General features: G+C 45.7%; 1 pseudogene; it reads right to left on the bottom strand.

Annotated features, from left to right (window-relative positions):
* LOC129835992 (protein-cysteine N-palmitoyltransferase HHAT-like) overlaps positions 1-20,343 on the bottom strand; it is a 74,100-nt pseudogene that overhangs the window by 27,000 nt on the left and 26,757 nt on the right.

The following is a 20,343-nucleotide window of genomic DNA, read 5'->3' as shown; positions in this document are numbered from 1 at the left end:
GCATATGCCCCAGGACATATTCCCAGGCTGTGCGCAGAGCAACAGGCCCATCTCCCACTATTACACCCGCCCAAGCCCCATGTATCAGATGCTCAACATGCTCTGCTCACACCTACTGTGATGGTCACAGTAGGTGTGAGCAGAGCATGTTGAGCATCTGATACATTGAGCTTGGGCCGGTGTAATAGTGGGAGATGGGCCTGTTGCTCTGCGCACAGCCTGGGCATATGTCCTGGGGCGGGGGGCATGCAGTAGGCAGAAGGGACATTGGTCTGATATGGGGGGGCCTATATAGGGTGTGGCTAGGGTTTGCTTGGGGTGGTCTTAGCTGGTTGGGATGTGGCTGGTGATGCTGTGGTCCGGCTGTAGGCCCTCTTGATGTGGGTTCTCTCGGTGCAGGTCTTCGTGAGGGGGTCTTGCAGGTCTGGGAGGGTGTCTCGCTGGGCTGGGTGTCCGTTGCTCTGTTGCTCCTGTGTGAGGTGCTGGGGCTGCGGTTGAGGGTGACGTCCTTCAGGGTCTTGGCAAAAGTTGGGATTGCTGCCTTGTAGAGGAGGACCTGGTCATAAAGGCTGTTCATGTCCACGGTGGAGTGGTGGGTCAGGTAGACATTAGGTTTTGAGGCACAGTCTCGTGAAATGTTTGCATTCACCCTCTGTGGCAGGGTGAAAGTATTTTTGTGGTTAAAGGGTGGAGATAACCACTTGAGCATTTTCAATCACTCCCTTGAGTGCTGTTGCCACCCTTTCCTACTGGGCCCTCAGGTCATGTGTGCCTATGTGAATTATTGTGAATTATTGTGGCTGGGGGACCCAAGTCTGTCCTCTGACAACAACTCCAGGGCATGCCTAGTGTTTGTAGACCAGAGTTTAGCCACTTTGTGTTTGGGAAAAAGTTGATCATCTTATTTGCCATTTGAGTCAATGAGGAGCACAATCTCTCGCTTTTGTGTCCTCAGTGGATATCGGGGAGCTGTCAGGAAGGCTGTCGGGGGGGGGGGGGGGTCTGTTGGTTTGGTGGGTCATGTGTTGTCTGTCCCATTGTGGTGTTGAGGTTGTGGTATGGGTCTGAGATAGGCTGTTCTGCTGGCTTGTCTGGGGGAGTGTCCTGCTCTGTGTCACACCTCAGCTTTCTGACCTTGTCCTTCAGGGCCATGTGTGCCTCTTTAAGTTCTCTCACCTCAGTCCGTAGAGCAGCCAGCTCTCTTAGACAGTCGTCCATCTCCTTCTTCCCTCCGGGTCTTGTGGGGGGGGGGGGGGGGGGTCTGTTTTGTGGGCTTGTTCTGTCTGGATTGTGTGGACTAGCTCTCTGAGCTCCTCCATGTCTCTCTCCAGCTCTGTGAATGTATCCCTCTCAATGATGGAGGAGCAGTGCAGTTGTGGGACCTGGGTGTGTTCAGTGCTGGGGGGGTGACTATCCTCATCTGCAGCACAGTTTGAAGAGGTGTGATCAGACTCACTCCAGATGGGGGAGTCATCACAGAGTGAGAGCTTTTCCATGTTGTGCTCTCTCTTTGATCCTGTAAAAGTCCTGCTTCAACTGCATGAGGATGGCCTGTAACATTACTGTCCCAGACTTGTACATGTTGACAGAGGTTGTTTCAATTCCCTCAATGTCTAGTATTCTGAGTTTCCACCCTGGGCCAATACCCTCTCTCTTGACATAGGGGTAGTGTGCTCTTACAGCACTGTGCCATGCCAGGGGATGGTCTGTGTGGGAAATTAAGTTGATTACATTCCCCTCTTTGTTGCAGTCAGCAAATAGTGTCTCTGGATTGTCCTTGAGGAGCTTTTTTTTGTACTTATTCCTTGCATTGTTATATTTTATATCCATGGGGTTCTGTAATTGTAGTGACCACTGGACAGGGATTTGTCATTGGGGAAACTTTCTTGCCATTGTTGGGCTCAAGAGTTTTCACACGTCTGACTTCACATTTCAGTGCTAATTGAAGGTGCTGCCAGGTCTGTTCTGTCCTAGCAGCTTGGTATCTTAGTTTACTTATTTACTTAGCTTTATATATTACAATTACCTAGTGATCATTCTCTTTTACTTTTTGGCTTCAGAAGTAGCTTCAGACTGAATATTATTCAATTAGTGTTGTGTTGGATGGTATTTCCATGTTTCTTCCGCAGATTTTGGATTGTTAGAAGTTTTTTCTTGATAGTCCTTAGTAGTAATAGTCCATTCAGTTAATCTTGTCCAAATCAAGGTTTTAGGTATGGAATTTTGAATTGGATTGAAGGTTTTGATGTTGAGGTTAGTATCCTGTATAAGTCCTTGCCAAAAAATTCAAGTTTATCTACATTTATCCAACTCTAATTCTATATTTTTTGCAGAAGAACTCAGGAGCCCATGTGCTCTCTCTAACCCCATAATTACTGTCACTTGTTTAGCCAACAGAAAGACAGGCTGGCCAGATAAACCTGTCCAAGGTAATTAGTAGTGTAGATTCAGCAGCTTTCTCAACTAAATTCAGACATAAATCCTCAACTTAGTTAACACAACACTTGGTGCCTGTCATAGACTGCAGGCAGTACAGTTTCTTGGAGCCTGGTCAGCTAATACACACACACACACACACACACACACACACACACACACACACACACACACACACACACACACACACACACACACACACACACACACACACACACACACACACACACACACACACACACACACACACACACACACACACAATCACATACAAACACCCCCCCGACACATGCACTCACACACTGAGTTTAGTATACTATGACACTTCAAAAATCCCTTCTGCCTCCAATATTCCCTTTTTATTTTGGGGCATTGGGGCTCAGTAGTGAACAGCAAGACAGATGCTGTTGGGATGGAAGTCCGTGCCAAGACCGGGGGCAGGACAGGTTCAGTGTCAACACCAGAAGCCAAAACCATGTTAGACACCATGGAACCGGAGCCACCGGCCAAATCCTACATTTCCTGTAGCCGCCAGTATCCTGTAAGGCCTAATTTATCATGGAGGAACATCGGAACCCCTTCCTCTCCATCAGCCCCCTATCTTCACCCCCCTATTTGTCTGTGTTTACCTGAAGTGGAAGTGCCAATACATCTATGTCGGTTCTTTATCCGACAAGCGCACGGCAGGAGCTGAAGTCAAGATACATTTATCAAACTCCTTGAGAACTCTGCGACACCATGTAACAACGCTTCCATGGGACAGAGGTGCATTATATTAAATTGTAACGCAACTGAGATGTGTTGTAATTAAGCAATAAGGCCAGAAGAGTTGTGGTATACGGCCAATATACTACGGCTAAGGGCTGTTCTTATGCACAACGCAACGCGGAATGTCTGGATACAGCCCTTACCATGATATATTGGCCATATACCACAATCCCCTGAGGTGCCTTATTGCTATTATAAACTGGTTACCAACGTAATTAGAGCAGTGAAAATAAATGTTTTGTCATACTCGTGGTATACGGTCTGATATACCACGGCTGTCAGCCAATCAGCATTCAGGGCTTGAATCACCCAGTTTATAATAACATATAATGTATTATGTGGCTGCCTTCCATCGCACCAAAGTGTATTATAGTATGCTATTAACACTGCTGCTTGGAACAAAGTTGAAGGAAACACTGCTATATTTTTATTAACTTGGTCTCAGATAAGAAAGTTATAAAATGGAAATGGTCCTGGTAACCCAAAACGCAGGACATTGGAAACCCCAAGCATCATACAGTGAGTGATCTTGTCGCAGTGTGTTGTCAAATTAACTCTGTGAGTGCTTGGTGTGCTCTAGCTTATATCAAATGTACCACATGTAGAGACAGTTTGTCCTTATTATGTGACCTGGCCAGGAAAAACTTCAGGACATAATGACGAGACATAAGAAACCACGGTGCTTGGGCTTAGAGTAGTAGGATGATGCTGGAATGTATAGCGGCCATTTAATGGGCTCCAGACCAACTCTGCTACTTTTGTCACGTCTGTTCCTGCTCTTCCCTTGCTCCTTCCATCCATTACGCACACCTGCCTTCCCTCGTCACACGCATCAGCGATATTAGACTCACCTGGACTCACTCATCTGTTTATTACCTCCTCTATATTTGTCAGTTCCCCAGCTCTGTTCCCCGCTGCTGCATTAATTGTTTTTGTCTTTGTTACCTGTTTGCTGACGCTGTTCCTGTCTCGTTCCATGTTCGTTATTCATTAAATATTTTACTCCCCGTACCTGCTTTGTCTCACCAGCGTCATTCCATGTGACAGAATGCAGAAGCCATCACACGAAGCATCGGAGAGTCCTGGCGTTCCGGTTGGTATGGTGGCATCGGCTCTGGGTTGCCACCGATGGAACCGGGCCTAGCCAGCTCGTCGGGCTTCCCAAGTCATGTCAATTACGCAGACCTGCCTTCCCTCGTCACGCGCATCAGCGATATTGGACTCACCTGGACTCACTCATCACCTGTTTATTTCCTCCCCTATATTTGTCAGGTCCCCTGCTCTGTTCCCTGCTGATGCATTGATTGATTTTTGTCTTTATTACTCGTTTGCTGACGCTGTTCCTGTCTCGTTCCATGTCCGTTCTTTATTAAATGCTTGACTCCCCGTACCTGCTTTGTCTCTCCAGCGTCATCCCATGTGACAACTTTGTGTGTTTCGTTGCGCTGATCGTAACTTTTTGTTATTAATTGTATTACTTCCTGTTTTACTTTTCTATTATTTCTCTGTTTACTTTCTCTCTGCATTGTTGGGAAGGGCCCATGAGTAAGCATTTCTCTGTTTACTTTCTCTCTGCATTGTTGGGAAGGGCCCGTGAGTAAGCATTTCACTGTTAGTCTACACTTGTTGTTTACTGATAAAATGTGATTTAATTTAATTTACATGGTGCTTATAGGGTACGGTGCTTGGGGTCCCAATCTCCGGTCTTTTGAGTAACGAGAAACTGGCTCATATAAAAGCAGGTTGATGTTTTCCCCCCAGCCTGAGACCAAGTTAATAAAAAGAACAGAAGCATTTCCCAATTTCTTCTCGACTTCTAGAACAAAAACGTCCCCGCCAGCTTGGGAGATCACTGAACCTAGGAGAACACCCATGGTTTCCACATGGAAGCCAACAGAAGACCTGCTACATGCTTCCCATAGATGGCTTTAAGAGACCATCCATCAGCCTCTCAGCCTACAGGGTCTTTGTCAGCCGTCTTTTAGACATGCGTTCATAGAAAATAGGAACACAGTCAACGCTAAAATGAAAACAGGAAGTCAACCAGGCCATCATGACATATCAGTCACACATTATTAAAGACTTCTGTGATATGTAAAATGGCGATGACGATCATACACGTTTTATTCCAATGTAGGCTACTTTAAGTGTTATTCAGGTGAAATTCCCAATGGGTAGGCAAATTTAGGCAAGTCTGCCACCTGTAGGATAAATTGGGCACAGCGCCTTACATCAGCTTTGTAATCAAATGAGACAGATTGGATTGTTTGATGCCTGTGATGGATTTAGCCTGCCTTATCAAGCTTACCTGCTGACGCATGAGAACTTGCACCTCACACACACACACACACACACACACACACACACACACACACACACACACACACACACACACACACACACACACACACACACACACACACACACACACACACACACACACACACACACACACACACACACACACACACACACACACACACACACACACACACACACACACACACGGCTCGTTCTGGTGCAGGCCAAGATAAAAAGGAGCTGGTTGTATATTCCCATTCCAGCCTCATCTCAAGATCTGCAGTGAGAAAACTCTTGATCTGACTTAAAATAGATTGTGTGCCTGTGTGTGAGTGCCTGTGTGTGTCTGTGGGCCTGATTGTGTGTGTGTGTTCTAGCCTCACCTCCACATCCCCGCATGATGGTGACACTAGCTTCGAGGGGGGGTGGGGGGGGGGGGGTGCAGCCCATCCAGTCCAGCTAGCAGAGATGGAACACCAAACAGGACCAGGTACTTCACATAGGAGAACTGGACTAACGCCAGGGCCAGCCCACCTGAGGGAGGTAGAGAGAGAGATAGAGTTAAGGAGAGGGAGATATATATATACCAGTCAAAAGTTTGGACACGCCTACTCATTCAAGGGTTTTTCTTTATTTTTACTATTTTCTACATTATAGAATAATAGTGAAGACATCAAAACTATGAAATAGCACATATGGAATCATGTAGTAACCAAAACAGTGTTAAACAAATGTCTGATTCTTCAAAGTAGCCACCCTTTGCCTTGATGACAGCTTTACACACTCTTGACATTCTCTCAACCAGCTTCATGAGGTAGTCATCTGGAACGCATTTACTGGAAGAAATGTTTATATTCTACTGTTTAAAAACGGCAATGTAGGTTTGATTGAAGTAAATCAAAAGTCACATGAACTGCCAGGATCAGCTTTTGATATGATTTTATACTGTACATTAAGTAAATCAAGTCAGCTCCACTCGTAAATTGGTATTTCAATGAGGGTTTGAGATCCGCACGCTCAAGTCGAAAGTCTTTGACATCAATTAACGATTTACGGAAAAGTCCATGTTATGCCCTCAATGAATAAGAAATTCATAAACAGAAATACATTATCCTGAATAACTGTTAGCTGAAATAGAATCAACCTCACACCCCACGGAATAAGACTATTGGAACCCAGCCAAAGAGACTGTCAGTGTCAGACAATGTTACTGTAACAGTACAGAAGGTCTACTGCTGATGACGAGAAGTAACACTGTCAGTACATAGAGTCTCTGCTACTGATGACGGTGATGAGAAACAGATCTGTGCATATTCATATTTGATGACATGCTGCTCCTGTGGGGCTGGGGAGACCTACATACAGTAATACTGTAGTGTGGTTGGTGTAGTTGTTAAATTAATGAGCTACATAAATAGATGCAGACGAAACAGCTTGGTTCATATAAATATACACTGAGTGCACAAAACATTATGAACACCTGGTCTTTCCATGATATAGACTGACCAGGTGAATCCAGGTGAAAGTTATGATCCCTTATTGAGGTCCCCTGTTAAATCCACTTCAATCAGCGTAGATTAAGGGGAGGAGACAGGTAAAATGTTTAAGCCTTGAGACAATTGAGACATGGATTGTGTATGTGTGGAATTCAGAGGGTGAATGGGCAAGACAAAACATTTAAGTGCCTTTGAACGGGGTATGGTAGTAGGTTCCGGTTTGTGTCAAGAAATGCAACGCTTCTGGGTTTTTAAACACTCAACAGTTTCCTTTGTGTATCAAGAGTGGTCCACCACCCAAAGGACATCTAGCCAACTTGACATAACCGTGGGAAGCACTGGAGTCAACATGGGCCAGTATCCCTGTGGAACGGTTTTGAGACATTGTAGAGTCCATGCCCCAACGAACTGAGGCTGTTCTGAGGGCAAAAGGGGGTGCAACTCAATATTAGGAAGGTGTTCATGTTTTGTACACTTAGTGTACATCATTCATGAGAAGAGAAGACATCATTCTGTGTTATGGTGGATTGGCATTGGGTTCAACATGTCAGAAAAACGTGAATTTGGTTCCGTTTCAAACGTACAGTATAGCTGACAGCCCTTTCTCTAACCTGGCATCTGCATCTGTATTGCTGCCATTACTTTGTCTAATGAAGTAATTACAAGCATAGCACATCTAAAAAATAACCACAGGGTAGCATTACTGTGCAAAAGACGAGATTGGTAAACTTGTATTGCCTGATTACATGCTGCGCTATAGTCAAGGAGTGCTATGGGGCTGCAATTCCCCTCCATGGTCTGCAGTTATTAAAGTGCAGCATCAGCAGTCAATTACTGTAACGTCCACCTTACCGCCGCTGTGTTGCCATGCTAAACAACCCTATCGGGGACCTCCTTGTAAACAGCGGACATTTTCACATGATCTATTTAACAAAATATATCTCACATACAGTTGAAGTCGGAAGTTTACATACACTTAGGTTGGAGTCATTAAAACTCGTTTTTCAACCACTCCACAAATTTCTTGTTAACAAACTATAGTTTTGGCAAGTCAGTTAGGACATCTACATTGTGCATGACACAAGTCATTTTTCCAACAATTGTTTACAGACAGATTATTTCACTGTATCACAATTCCAGTGGGTCAGAAATGTGCATACCCTAAGTTGACTTGCCTTTAAACCGCTTGGAAAATTCCAGAAAATTATGTCATGGCTTTAGAAGCTTCTGATTGGCTAATTGACATCATTTGAGTCAATTGGAGGTGTACCCGTGGATGTATTTCAAGGCCTACCTTCAAACTCAGCGCTTCTGCTTGAAGTCATGGGAAAATCAAAGGATCTCAGCAAAGACATCGGAAAAAATTGTAGACTTCCAAAAGTCTGGTTCGTCCTTGGGAGCAATTTCCAAACGCCTGAAGGTACCACGTTCATCTGTACAAACAATAGTACGCAAGTATAAGCACCATGGGACCACACAGACGTCATACCGCTCAGGAAGGAGACGAGTTATGTCTCCTGGAGATGAACGTACTTTGGTGCGAAAAGTGCAAATCAATCCCAGAACAACAGCAAATGACCTTGTGAAGATGCTGGAGGAAACAGGTACAAAAGTATCTATATCCACAGTAAAACGAGTCCTATATCGACATAACCTGAAAGGCCATTCAGCAAGGAAGAAGCCACTGCTCCAAAACCGCCATATAAAAGCCAGACTATGGATTGCAACTGCACATGGGGACAAAGATTGTACTTTTTGGAGAAAGGAAGCACGGGGGTGGCAGCATCATGTTGTGGGGTGCTTTGCTGCAGGAGGGACTGGTGCACTTCACAAAATAGATGGCATCATGATGAGGAAGGAAAATGATGTGGATATATTGAAGCAACATCTCAAGACATCAGTCAGAAAGTTAAAGCTTGGTCACAAATGGGTCTTCCAAATGGACAATGACCCCAAGCATACTTCCAAAGTTGTGGCAAAATAGCTTAAGGACAACAAAGTCAAGGTATTGGAGTGGCCATCACAAAGCACTGACCTCAATCCTATAGAAAATGTGTGGGCAGAACTGAAAAAGCGTGTGTGAGCAAGGAGGCTCACCAACCTGACTCAGTTACACCAGCTCTGTCAGGAGGAATGTGCCAGAATTCACCCAACTTATTGTGGGAAGCTTGTGGAAGGCTACCCGAAAGGTTTGACCCAAGTTGAACAATTTAAAGGCAATGCTACCAAATACTAATTGAGTGTATGTAAACTTCTGACCCACTTGGAATGTGATGAAAGAAATAAAAGCTGAAATAAATAATTCTCTCTACTATTATTCTGACATTTCACATTCTTAAAATAAAGTGGTGATCCTAACTGACCTAAGACAGGGAATTTTTACTAGGATTAAATGTCAGAAATTGTGAAAAACTGAGTTTATATGTATTAGGCTAAGGTGTATGTAAACATCCGACTTCAACTGTATATATTTTACCTTTATTTAACTAGGCAAGTCAGTTAACTTCTTATGGCTGGGGGCAGTATTGAGTAGCTTGGATGAATAAGGTGCCCAGAGTAAACTGCCTGCTACTCAGTCCCAGTTGCTAATATATGCATATTATTAGTGGATTTGGATAGAAAACATTCTGAAGTTTCTAAAACTGTTTGAATGATGTCTGTGAGTATAACAGAACTCATATGGCAGGCAAAAACCTGAGAAAAATCCAACCAGGAAGTGGGAAATCTGAGGTTTGTAGTTTTTCAAAGCTTGGCCTATCAAATGAATACACAGTGTCTATGGGGTCATTTTGCACTCCCTAAGGCGTCCACTAGATGTCAACCGTCTTTAGAAACTTGTTTGAGGCTTCTACTGTAAAGGAGGGGCTCATAAGGGCTCTTTGAGTCAGTGGTCTGGCAGAGTGCCACAAACTCTTTACGCTCGCTCATTGAGAAGTAGCTCTCGTTCCATGGCTTTTCTACAGACAAAGGAATTCTCCGGTTGGGACATTATTGAACATTTATGATAAAAGCATCCTAAAGATTGATTCTATACATCGTTTGATATGTTTCTACGACCAGTAACTTAACTTTTTGGAATTTTTGTCCGACATTTCCGCTGGATTTGCCCGCGCCTCATGAGTTTCAATTTGTTTACTAAACGCCCTAACAAAAGGAGGAATTTGGACATAAATTATGGACTTTATGGAACAAATCAAACATTTATTGTGGAAGTGGGAGTCCTGGGAGTGCATTCCGACGAAGATCAGCAATGGTAAGTGTAGATTTATAATGCTTTTTATGAGTTTTGTTGACTGCACAATTATGGCTTCCTTTTGTGGCTGAACGCTGTTCTCAGATTATTGAATACTGTGCTTTTGCCGTAAAGCTTTTTGAAATCTGACACAGCGGTTGCATTAAGAACAAGTGTATCTTTAATTCTATGTAAAACATGTATCTTTCATCAAAGTTTATGATGAGTATTTATGTTATTTGACGTGGCTCTCTGCAATTTCTTCGGATATTTTGGAGGCATTTCTGAACATGGCGCCAATGTAAACTGAGTTTTTGGATATAAATATGAACTTTATCGAACAAAACATATATGTATTGTGTAACATGAAGTCCTATGAGTGTCATCTGATGAAGATCATCCAAGGTTAGTGATTCATTTTATCTCTATTTCTGATTTTTGTGACTCCTGTCTTTGGCTGGAAAAATGGCTGTGTTTTTCTGTGATTTTGGGGTGACCTAACATAATCGTTTGTGGTGCTTTCGCTGTAAAGCCTATTTGAAATCGGACACTTTGGTGGCATTAATAACAAGATTACCTTTAAAATGGTATAAGATACTTGTATGTTTGAGGAATTTTATCTATGAGATTTCTGTTGTTTGAATTTGGCGCCCTGCACTTTCACTGGCTGTTGTCATATTGATCCCTTTAACGGGATTGTAGCCATAAGAAGTAAAGGGATACTTCGGGATTTTGGCAATGAGGCCCTTGATGTAGAGGCCCATAGACTTCCTGTAGTTGCCTTAACGCTAGTCAGCATTGGCTCACGAAACTACTTTAAACTTCCTTCATACTGGACACAGAGAAATAAAAATGGTAATCACGAGTCCATCTGACTCTGAGGAAGTACCCTGAACAAAAATATAAATGCTGAACAAGGGAGAGCTTGGTTTGTTGTTATGGAAAGTTTGTTGTTTTGGATAGTTTTGAAAGTGCATTGAAAACTTTCTTAGTGTCATAACTCTCCTGTGACGATCTGAAGGATCAGGTTACTGTGGGTCAGCTCTACACCGTGCTCTCTCTCCTAGAGGGGAGAGCGGGAAGTCGGCTGTTTTATGGCAGTTGTAAAATACGCTGCCTCTGCACTGTAGTGTGCGAGATTGGAATGTAAACTCCCCCCCGGGTCATCGAGGGCCAGCCAGCGTACTAGGTGAGACACCTACTCAGGGTTAGATGACGTGGCAGGGGTTTCCAGTACCTGGTTGACTGGGAGGGTTTTGGCCCGGGGTAGAGGTGCTGGGTTCCCGCTAAAGACATCTTGGACCCGGCCCTCATCGCCGACTTTCATCGCCGGCACCCCAGTCAACGACGTATCCGCCCAGGTGGAACGCCAGGTGGTGTCCCTAGTGGGTGCATTCTCACATAGGTGTTCCTTTTGTCCAGGTGGGAAAGGGCAGTGTGGAGTGCAATAGAGAGGGCAACATCTGTGGCTCTGTTGGGGCGGTATGCAAATTGGAGTTTTTCTAGGGTTTCTGGGATAAAGGTGTTGATGTGAGCCATGACCAGCCTTTCAAAGCACTTCATGGCTACAGACGTGAGTGCTACGCGTTGGTTGTCATTTAGGCAGGTTACCTTAGTGTTCTTGGGCACAGGGACTAAGGTGGTCTGCTTGAAACATGTTGGCATTTCAGACTCAGTCAGGGACAGGTTGAAAATGTCAGTGAAGACACTTGCCAGTTGGTCAGTGCATGCTCGGAGTCCGTGTCCTGGTAATCCGTCTGGCCCTGCGGCCTTGTGAATGTTGACCTATTTAAAGGTCTTACTCACATCGGCTACGGAGAGAGTGATTACACAGTCGTCCGGAACAGCTGATGCTCTCATACATGTTTCAGTGTTACTTTCCTCGAAGCGAGCATAGAAGTAATTTAGCTCGTCTGGTAGGCTCGTGTCACTGGGCAGCTCTCGGCTGTGCTTCCCTTTGCAGTCTGTAATAGTTTGCAAGCCCCGCCACATCCGACAAGCATCGGAACCAGTATAGTACGATTCGATCTTAGTCCTGTGTATTGATGCTTTGCCTGTTTGATGGTTCATTGGAGGGCATATTGGGATTTCTTAAAAGCTTCTGGGTTAGAGTCCCGGGTTAGAGTCCTTGAAGCGGCAGCTCTATTCTTTAGCTCAGTGCGGATGTTGCCTGTAATCCATGGCTTCTGGTGGGGTATGTATGTACAGTCACTGTAGGGATGATGTCATCGATGCACTTATTGATGAAGCCAGTGACTGATGTGGTGTACTCCTCAATGCCATCAGAAGAATCTCAGAACATATTCCAGTCTAGCAAAACAGTCCTGTAGCTTAGCATCTGCTTCATCTGCCTACTTTTTTATTGACCGAGTCACTGGTGCTTCCCGCTTTAATTTTTTCTTGTAGGCAGGAATCAGGAGGATAGAATTACAGTCAGATTTGCCAAATGAAGGGCAAGGGAGAGCTTTGTACGTGTCTCTGTGTGTGGCGTAAAGGTGGTCTATTGTTTTTTTCCCTCTGGTTGCACCTTTAACATGCTGGTAGAAATTAGGTATACGGATTTAAGGTTCCCTGCATTAAAGTCCCCGGCCACTAGGAGCGCTTTCTCTGGATGAGCGTTTTCCTATTTGCTTATTGCCGTATACAGCTCATTGAGTGTGGTTTTAGTGCCAATATCGGTTTGTGGTGGTAAATAGACAGCTACGAAGAATATAGATGAAAACTTTCTTGGTAAATAGTGTGGTCTACAGCTTATCATGAGATACTCTACTTCAGGCAAGCAAAACCTTGAGACTTACTTAGATTTCGTGCACCAGCTGTTGTTTACCAATATACATAGACCGCCACCCCTTGTCTTACCAGAGGCTGATGTTCTATCCTGCCCAAAAAGCATTAAACCCGCCAGCTGTATGTTATTCATGTCGTCATTCAGCCACGACTCGGTGAAACATAAGATATAAAAAAAATATATATATCCCGTTGGTAGGATATACGTTCTCGTAGATCGTCTATTTTTTTATCCAATGATTGTACGTTGGCTAATAGGACCGATGGTAAAGGCAGATTACCCACTCGCCGTCGGATCCTTACAAGGCACCCAGACCTACGTCCCCGATATCTCTGTCTTTTTCTCCTGCAAATGACAGGGATGAGGGCCATGTCGGATGTCTGGAGTAAATCCTTCGCGTCCGACTCGTTAAAGAAAAAATCTTCTTCCAGAAGGGGGTGAGTAATTGCTGTCCTGATATCTAGAAGCTATTTTCGGTCATAAGAGAGGGTGGCAGAAACATTATGTACAAAATAAGTTACAAATAACGCAAAAAAACACAATAGCACAATTGGTTAGGGGACTGAAAAACGGCAGCCATCTCCTCCGGCACAATTATTTGCAAAACATGATTTCCCTGTGTTTTATATACAGTGGGGAGAACAAGTATTTGATACACTGACGATTTTGCAGGTTTTCCTGCTTACAAAGCATGTAGAGGTGTAACGGGTGTCGTAATCCTCCTCCTCAAACGAGGAGAGGAGAGAAGGATCGAAAGACCAAAATGCAGCGGGTTGTGAATACATAATGAATTTTAATAAACAAGACGAAACTAAACACACAAAGAACACTTGATACTTTACAAAACAACAAAACGAAGTAAACAGACCTGGACACGAACTTACATACAACGTGAAGAACGCACGAACAGGAACAGACTACAAATACCTAACGACAATGAAACAGTCCCGTATGGTGCGCACATACACTGACACGGAAGACAATCACCCACAAACAAACAGTGAGAACACCCTACCTTAATATGACTCTCAATTAGAGGAAAACGCAAAACACCTGCCTCTAATTAAGAGCCATACCAGGCAACCCAAAACCAACATAGAAACAGAAAACATAGACTGCCCACCCAAAACTCACGCCCTGACCATCACACACATACAAAACAACAGAAAACAGGTCAGGAACGTGACAGAACCCCCCCCTCAAGGTGCGAACGCCGGGCGCACCAGCACAAAGTCCAGGGGAGGGTCTGGGTGGGCATCTGACCACGGTGGTGGCTCAGGCTCCGGACGCTGTCCCCACACCACCATAGTCACTCCCCGCTTCTGTATCCCCCTCCCAATGACCACCCTCCAACTAAAACCACCTAAATGAAGGGGCAGCACCGGGATAAGGGGCAGCACCGGGATAAGGGGCGGCAGGTCCTGGCTGAGGGACTCTGGCAGGTCCTGGCTGAGGGACTCTGGCAGGTCCGGGCTGAGGGACTCTGGCAGGTCCGGGCTGAGGGACTCTGGCAGGTCCGGGCTGAGGGACTCTGGCAGGTCCGGGCTGAGGGACTCTGGCAGGTCCGGGCTGAGGGACTCTGGCAGGTCCGGACTGGGTGGCAGCTCATGACTGAGTGGCAGCTCATGACTGAGTGGCAGCTCATGACTGTAGGGCAGCTCATGACTGTAGGGCAGCTCATGACTGTAGGGCAGCTCATGACTGTAGGGCAGCTCATGACTGTAGGGCAGCTCATGACTGTAGGGCAGCTCATGACTGTAGGGCAGCTCATGACTGTAAGGCAGCTCATGACTGTAGGGCAGCTCATGACTGTAGGGCAGCTCATGGCTGTAGGGCAGCTCATGACTGGAGGGCAGCTCATGACTGAAGGGCAGCTCTGACAGCTCCTGACTGGCTGGCGTCTCTGGCAGCTCCTGACTGGCTGGCGGCTCTGGCAGCTCCTGACTGGCTGGCGGCTCTGGGAGCTCCTGACTGGCTGGCGGCTCTGGCAGCTCCTGACTGGCTGGCGGCTCTGGCAGCTCCTGACTGGCTGGCGGCTCTGGCAGCTCCTGACTGACGGACGGCTCTAGCGTCTCCTGACTGACGGACGGCTCTAATGGCTCGTGGCAGACGGACGGCTCTAATGGCTCGTGGCAGACGGATGGCTCAGACGGCGCTGGGCAGACAGATGGCTCAGACGGAGCTGGGCAGACAGGCAGTGCAGAAAGTGTTGGGCAGACGGCCGACTCTGCCCTGCTGAGGCGCACAGTAGACCTGGTGCGTGGTGCCGGAACTGGAGGTACCGGGATGACGGCACGCACTTCAAGGCTAGTGCGGGGAGCAGGGACAGGGCACACTGACTTCTCGAAGCGCACTATAGGCCTGGTGCGTGGTACCGGAACTGGAGGTACCGGGCTGAGGGCACGCACCTCCGGGCGAGTGCGGTGAGAAGGAACAGTGCGTACAGGGCTCTGGAGACGCACAGATGGCTTAGTGCGTGGTGCCGGAACTGGAGGCACTGGGCTGGAGACACGCACCATAGGGAGAGTGCGTGGAGGAGGAACAGGGCTCTTAAAACGCACTGGAAGCCTGGTGCGTGGTGTAGGCACTGGTGGTACTGGGCTGGGGCGAGGAGGTAGCGCCGGAAATACCGGACCGTGTAGGCGTACTGGCTCCCTTGAGCACTGAGCCTGCCCAACCTTACCTGGTTGCATGCTCCCCGTAGCCCGTCCAGTGCGGGGAGGTGGAATAACCCGCACTGGGCTATGTTGGCGAACCGGGGACACCATGCGTAAGGCTGGTGCCATGTAAGCCGGCCCAAGGAGACGTACTGGTGGCCAGATATGTAGGGCCGGCCTCATGACATTTGGCTCAATGCCCAATCTAGCCCTACCAGTGCTGGGAGGTGGAATAACCCGCACTGGGCTATGCACCCGTACAGGAGACACCGTGCGCTCTACTGCGTAACATGGTGTCTGCCCGTACTCCCGCTCTCCACGGTTAGCCTGGGAAGTGGGCGCAGGTCTCCTACCTGCCCTCGGCCCACTACCTCTTAGGCCCACTACCTCTTAGCCCCCCCCCAAGAAATTTTTGGGTAGTACTTGCGGGCTTCCAGCCTTGCTTCCGTGCTGCCTCCTCATCATAACGTCGCCTCTCCGCTTTCGCTGCCTCCATCTCCGCTTTGGGGCGGCGACACTCCACTGGCTCTGCCCAGGGTCCTTTACCGTCCAGGATCTCTTCCCATGTCCAATCCTCCTTTTCCCACTGCTGCTGTCGTTGCTGTCCGTTAACCCACTGCTTGATCTGGGTTTGGTGGGTGATTCTGTAACGGGTGTCGTAATCCTCCTCCTCAAACGAGGAGAGGAGAGAAGGATCGAAAGACCAAAACGCAGCGGGTTGTGAATACATAATGAATTTTAATAAACAAGACGAAACTAAACACACAAAGAACACTTGATACTTTACAAAACAACAAAACGAAGTAAACAGACCTGGACACGAACTTACATACAACGTGAAGAACGCACGAACAGGAACAGACTACAAATACCTAACAACAATGAAACAGTCCCGTATGGTGCGCACATACACTGAACACCCTACCTTAATATGACTCTCAATTAGAGGAAAACGCAAAACACCTGCCTCTAATTAAGAGCCATACCAGGCAACCCAAAACCAACATAGAAACAGAAAACATAGACTGCCCACCCAAAACTCACGCCCTGACCATCACACACATACAAAACAACAGAAAACAGGTCAGGAACGTGACAAGAGGTCTGTAATTTTTATCATAGGTACACTTCAACTGTGAGAGACGGAATCTAAAAAATCCAAGAAAATCACATTGTATGATTTTTAAGTAATTAATTTGCATTTTATTGCATGACATAAGTATTTGAAAACCTACGAACTAGTAAGAATTCCGGCTCTCACAGACCTGTTAGTTTTTCTTTAAGAAGCCCTCCTGTTCTCCACTCATTACCTGTATTAACTGCACCTGTTTGAACTCGTTACCTGTATAAAATATACCTGTCCACACACTCAATCAAACAGACTCCAACCTCTCCACAATGGCCAAGACCAGAGAGCTGTGTAAGGACATCAGGGATAAAATTGTAGACCTGCACAAGGCTGGGATGGGCTACAGGAGAATAGGCAAGCAGCTTGGTGAGAAGGCAACAACTGTTGGCGCAATTATTAGAAAATGGAAGAAGTTCAAGATGACGGTCAATCACCCTCGGTCTGGGGCTCCATGCAAGATCTCACCTCGTGGGGCATCAATGATCATGAGGAAGGTGAGGGATCAGCCCAGAACTACACGGCAGGACCTGGTCAATGACCTGAAGAGAGCTGGGACCACAGTCTCAAAGAAAACCATTAGTAACACACTACGCCGTCATGAATTAACGCCGTCATGGATCCTACTTGTTCTCCCCACTGTATGTTTCCACAGAGATTGGAATAATACTGTGAAAATTAGGAAATTATGATAATGCCCTTTTAGTGGAAGAGCTATTTGATAAGACCGCCTGAAATTTCAGCCTATTTGTGGTAAATTAGTTACTAGACCAATAACAGAGATCCAAACCTCTCTGCCAATAACAGCTAATTTTCTGTTTTCCTCTCCCCACAGACTACCAGACAGTCCTAGCAAATTTCTTGCTTGAGAAATTTCCCCTTGCTAAGAAGCTATTTTGTTTCTATTTAACCATTTAAATGCAAAACAATCACAGTAAGGTGTTACCCAGAAATGATTTTATATTGAGATAAAAAACAGCTGCATTGGACCTTTTGATGTTTAAACACATAGAATCGTTGAGGTCATTACAGTACTGGACACCGAGGAGGAGAAGGATGAAGAGGGGGAAGAGGAGGAGAAACAGGAGGAACAGGAGGAGGAAGTGAGGAGGTGGGGGAAGAGTTCGAGGAAGATGATCAAAATAGACATAGTTAATGAAATAAATAAAATCAAATTTTATTTGTCATATGCTTCGTAAACAACAGGTGTAGACTAACAGTGAACTGCTTACTTACGTGCCCTTCCCAACAATGCAGAGAGAAAGAAAAAGTAAATAAGTAATAATAAATATAAAATGAGTAACGATAACTTAGATATATATATATATATTTATATATTTGTCTGATATGAGTTTCCATACCCACACATCACTTGTGCTATGCAGTATTAGAAACAAATGTTTCTCTGACACATTTTTATGAGTAAAATAAATAATAAAATATACTGTACAGCGCTAGGCATTAGTCACTAAAAGAAGCTCCTGGAGTGACGCGGTGCCTGCTGTGATTGGTCGAGATTTCACAATGCAGTGGACCGCTCACGTCCCTTGACCACTCCCCCACCCCTACAGCACTGGTTAGACATTAATGTCATTACTCAGCAAAACGCCTGTCACTCAGAGTTTGGATATTCAAAACTTCTTCCAAAAGTGGCAAAAAAATAGCAGGTTGAGCAGGTTGAGCAGGTTGTGGCAGCAGTGAATTAGGAGGAGAGAGCAGAACAGCCAGAAAGTCAAAGTGCAGCAGCAGCAGAGTTAGCCACAGGTTCTTGCAGGGTTGGTGGTAGCTAACTAGCTAGTCTCTTTCAGTATAAGAGTTGGCTAATGCTAATAAGATAGTGTCAGCGCTGTTGGGTGTCAGTCGGAGTTATTTAACAGTATATTTAGTCTATGGGCAAGCTAAGGATGTTGATAGAAGCCATGATATTTGGAAATGTGTTTATTTCCAGCGAGTGTATATGATGGGTTTCGTTTCTGTAGCTAGCTTGCCTGGCTAGCTGAGACAGAAGAGATTAAAGTTTTTCTAACTGAAGCACATAGGTGCGTTTGAGCGGATCACTTTTGTCAAAGTCGATGCCCATCGCAGTGGTTAAAAATGTTCTACATGTCAACTGCATGAACTTTACAAAAATTGTGTGATCGAAGGTCATAAAGTTAACTGCACTCGACTGCAAGTTTTTGCAGTTGCTCTTTACCAAATACATCCTGCAGCCATCGCCTGTATTGTGGGAGGATCTACTGTATTGTCAACCAATCATTAGGGTGTTTTTGTTTGACCACGCAAACGTGACCAAAGACATGACTGAAACAGGAACTAACTTTGCTGGGATTCATGTATAGAGTGGCTATGAATGTGATACTTGAGGCTCTCACTGATTATACAAACAAATAAAATTAAAATGTATTTGTCACGTGCGCTGAATACAACAGGTGTAGACCTTACAGTGAAATGGTTACGTACAGCCTCTAACCAATAGTGCAAAAAAGGTATTAGGTGAACAATAGGTAGGTAAAGAAATAAAACAACAGTAAAAAGACAGGTTATATACAGTAGCGAGGCTATAAAAGTAGCGAGGCTACATACAGACACCGGTTAGTCAGGCTGTTTGAGGTAGTATGTACATGTAGATATGGTTCAAGTGACTATGCATATATGATGAACAGAGAGTAGCAGTAGCGTAAAAGAGGGGTTGGCGGGTGGTGGGTGGGACACAATGCAGATAGCCCGGTTACCCAATGTGCGGGAGCACTGGTTGGCCGGCCCAATTGAGGTAGTATGTACATGAATGTATAGTTAAAGTGACTATGCATATATGATAAACAGAGTAGCAGCAGCGAAAAAGAGGGGTTGGGGGGGCACAATGCAAATAATCCGGGTAACCATTTGATTACCTGTTCAGGAGTCTTATGGCTTGGGGGTAAAAACTGTTGAGAATACTTTTTTTCCTAGACTTGGCACTCCGGTACTGCTTGCCATGCGGTAGTAGAGAGAACAGTCTATGACTGGGTGGCTGGGGTCTTTGACAATTGTTAGGCCTTCCCCTGACACCGCCTGGTGTAGAGGTCCTGGATGGCAGGCAGCTTAGCCCCAGTGGTGTACTGGGCCGTACGCACTACCCTCTGTAGTGCCTTGCGGTCAGAGGCCGAGCAGTTCCCGTACCAGGCAGTGATGCAACCAGTCAGGATGCTCTCGATGTTGCAGCTGTAGAACCTTTTGAGGATCTCAGGACCCATGCCAAATCTTTTTAGTTTCCTGAGGGGGAATAGGCTTTGCTCAGTGCTCCTTTTCCAGTAGTCCACAATAATCTCCTTAGTCTTGGTAGGCCTATACATACTATTATATACCATACCATACCAAACACCAGTGGTTCCCAAACTTTTTCGGTTACTGTACCACCAACTGAATTTTACTCTGCCCCGGAGTAACCCTGAAGTACCCCCCATGTGCATTTTAGCAGTAGGCCTATGGTCTCATGAGTCTTCTCAAGTACCCCTGTTGATAGGACAACTACCCCCAGGGGTCCTAGTGCCCCTGGTTGG

Source organism: Salvelinus fontinalis, chromosome 37 (genome assembly GCF_029448725.1).
Source record: "Salvelinus fontinalis isolate EN_2023a chromosome 37, ASM2944872v1, whole genome shotgun sequence".
NCBI lineage: Eukaryota > Metazoa > Chordata > Actinopteri > Salmoniformes > Salmonidae > Salvelinus > Salvelinus fontinalis.
Note: the sequence above shows the minus strand (reverse complement) of the source record. Positions and strands in the feature narration are given on the sequence as shown.